The sequence below is a fragment of the Cricetulus griseus genome, unplaced genomic scaffold, assembly GCF_003668045.3.
Source record: "Cricetulus griseus strain 17A/GY unplaced genomic scaffold, alternate assembly CriGri-PICRH-1.0 unplaced_scaffold_48, whole genome shotgun sequence".
Lineage (NCBI taxonomy): Eukaryota > Metazoa > Chordata > Mammalia > Rodentia > Cricetidae > Cricetulus > Cricetulus griseus.
In genome coordinates, this window is record NW_023277230.1 from 95,680 (window position 1) to 99,629 (window position 3,950).

Here is a 3,950-nt window from a genome sequence, read left to right on the forward strand (position 1 = left end):
TACAGAGAACCCCTTCCTGAACATAACATCAATAGCACAGACACTGAGATCGACAATTAATAAATGGGACCTCCTGAAACTGAGAAGCTTCTGTAAGGCGAAGGACAAAGTCAACAAGACAAACTGGCAGCCCAAAGAACGGCAAAATATATTCATCAACCCCAAATCTGACAGAGGGCTGATTTAAAATATACACAAAGAACACATGAGGCTCATCACCAAAGCACAAAAAAACTCCAATTAAAAAGTGAGGTACAGAATTAAATAGAGACTTCTCAATAGTCAAATCTAGAATGACCAAAAGACATGTGAGAAAATGTTCAACATGCCTAGCCATGACGGAAATGCAAATCAAAACAACTTTGAGATACCATCTCGCTCCTGTGAGAATGGATAAAATCAAAACCACCAATGACAGTTTATGCTGGAGAGGATGTGGAGAAAGAGGAAACAATCCTCTACTGCTGGTGGGAGTGAAAATGCATAAAGCCACTTTGGAAATCAATATGGCATTCCCTCAAGAAAATGGGAATCAGTCTACCTCAAGATGCAACATTTCCACTCTTAGGCATATAGCCAAAAGCTGAACATTAATACAACTAAGACATCTGTTCAACTATGTTCATTGCAACATTATTTGTAAGAGGAAGAACTTGGAATCAACCTAGATGCTCCTCAACTGAGGAATGGATAAAGAAAATGTGGTACATTTACAAAATGGAGTACTAATCAGCAGAAAAAACAACGGAATCTTGAAATTTGCGGGCAAATGGATGGAACTATAAGAAACCATACTGATTGTGATCCAGATTAATGAAAGAATTTACCATTTAAAACCTTCAATTAAGTAAAATCCCTCTCAGGTATACTCAATTCTTTGGAAATTTGGTAATTCCAGAAGAGCCATCTCACCCAAAACAGAAGATTTGAGAAAATTATCTTGCCTGGAGGAGGGAGGGTCAGCACGGTAGTCATTCCAAAACTAACTTTTCCCAAACAAAGGATGGATGGTGAATTTACTTAGGAAGTCTACACATGTTCATATAATATTTGTGTTTTTTTTTGGGGGGGACCTGGATTTCACGACAGGGTTTCTTTGCCACCAATGTCTGGCCTGTTCCTATAATACTCTCTGTCTTGTTAGCATTGTCATTTAACAATTCCACTTCTGAACAGATCACGATGTAAAAGGAGAAACATTTAGGGACACTCTTAATTCAAAGATATATAGGAACTTATATACATTATAAAAATTATAGGAAGGAGGATTTCGGGCTTGTTTAATTGTACTACAAGGCCTTAGTTGAAACTTAAGTAAAAGACACTGTGAAAAGCAGATTGTCAATCTTAAAGTTTGATCTAAAGACTAGTTTACTACCTGCAAAATTCATATAGATAAATAAAAAGAATACAAAAGCTTGAAGGAAAATTAATCTAATAGCATTGTGTACTCTCCTCCTTGAGAACGATGGTTTCTATTAACCTCAGAACAAAGCTTCATTTTTATCTGAGCAGGCTGGCTAGGAAGATGGCAACATCGGCTTCCATTGAAGACCAGAATGTCTTGATGTTATCTATCCCTGCCTGCTGTCTGTCTAAACCCTGTGATATCAATGTAGAGAATTCTATTATTTTCTCATTTTAAGTGTTTTTAAGGTAGGGTTTCACTGTGGCTTTGGAGGCTGTCTTGGAACTAGCTCTTGCTGAAGAGGCTGGTCTCAAACTCAGAGAGATCAGCCTGTCTCTGCCTCCCACGTGCTGGTATTAAAGTCGTTGGTGACCACGACTGGCATCTATTATTTTTTTAAAACCTGTTTTTAATTTTAGTTATGTACATGTTTTGCCTCCATGTATCTGTGCACACTCACTACAGATGCCAGAAGAGGACAGGAGATGCCTGACACAGCAAAAGGTTAGCTTCCATGTAGATTTGCGAATAAAACCTGGGCCCTCTATAACAACACACAGTGCAATTAATTGGTGAGCCATTACTCCACTGTCTCTTTTTGTTTAAAATGTATATATTTTATTTAGAAGATACTATACACTTTTCCCTTTCTCTTCATTCCTTCCCTTCTCCAACACATTTTTCCAACTTTTTCCCTGTAAAATAAGTATGGATGCGAATGCTGATACATGAAGCCAACCACTTGAGTGTGTTGTATGTTGGCTTTAAGTATATGATTGCAAGCCTGTTGTAATGGAGAGCAGTAAGGATTTACACATTAGTGACACAGAGTAATACTCTAACTTGTATTTCAAAGATCTCTATGAAAAGTGTATCTGTAGGAGTCCTTATATGTGTCCATGAAGAGATTTCCAGGTGCTTTTCATTGTGAGTAGCAACCAGGAAAGTGTATTAGTCTCCTTTCTTTTGAATGGATAACATAACTTGATTCAAAGTAACTTTAAGAGAAAATATTCACTTGGTTCATAATTATAAGGTTATCCCTAAATACAAGATGTTTGTCTCCATGGATCTGAAAGTCACATGATAATCATAATATAAAATTCTTTCAAATTAGAAATCTAATACCTTTTTAAAATTCCAACATTTAAGATGTCTACAGTAGCTTAAGTATACGTTAAGTGAAAAACATGAGTAACTGCCCACTTCTTTCAAAAAGAGAAAAATAGGGTGATATCAAATCATCAATCACTTATTAGGAAATGAATTCAGGAAGCTCTGCTCCTGTTGTTAACAATATTCTGGAGGCTCAGAGTCTAGAGAAGCTCCATATTTCAGACTTTGCCATCCCTGGCACACACAGCTTTACTACCGTGCCTGTTCTACTCAAAACATGGAGCTGTCTTTGGTTATCCTATGGTTCCAGAATCTAACACAACTTGAGGTGTCCACTGCAAGCAGTATCATTTCAGGCCCTCTATGAAGGTTTTTCAAAACTGATAGAGTTAGCAGCTCTCCATGAGCTCTTCAATCTTGCATTGTCATTCAAGATATTAAAGGAGAAAAATCCTTGCAAACTCCAAAACAGTTTGGGTTCTAGCCAGATAGCAAGCAAGGGGAGATTATATTCCTTCACCCTAAAGTATTTTGATTCTACTATTAATTTTAATCACCCTGTGTTCACAATCAGGAGTCAGAGAATGATAAATGTTGTCCCTTATTATAAAATCAAGTACTAATACCATCAATTAGAATGGTGCTATTACTTCTAGGGTAAAGAATCTTCTCTTCTTAATAAACTTGATATACAAGCTAATGTCTCATAAACATACCACAGAGAATAATCAGACTTAGATAAGCCCTCATAGTTGTGCCTGCAGAAGTGTCCCTTCACTGAATCTAGATCTTATTAATTTGCAAATCAATATTAAACACCCCCAAAATCTGATATAATTTTCTTTGTTGACAGAGAAAACCTTCCTAATTTAGTGATATCTTAAATACCAATTAGCCATGCTTGATTCTAAAAATACAAAACCTTTTGGGTCTGGCTTTATGGGTTTCCCAGATGTAAGCAACAATTTTCTGAGGATTACAAGGACAGAATTGTGAACCTCATGTAGAGTAAGTCAGAGTGGAGAAGTCTTCTGACACATGATTTTACTGTATTAAATCAGAATCCCAGACATGTCTGAGCAAGAACTGACCTATGATCTTTTTACCAAAAACAAGGAGAGAAACAGAAAGAGAGACAGAGACAAATAGATGTATAGAGTGAGCCATAAACATCAGGAAAGAGAGAGAGAGAGAGAGAGAGAGAGAGACGACTCCCTAACCCAATGAAATGTAACTTACAATGTAACCAAAAGTGTCACATGTCTTTCTATCAATTCGTAAGTGTGCTTCACTCTCTCAAAATCATACTGTATCAAAATTCAATCTTCCTAGTAATATCTGTAGTAAATCCTTGATAAAAATCTTTTTTACTGAAGTGTTTCCATGTGAGGCAGAAGAGGTTATCTCTGTAAATTCCAGGTGTGCT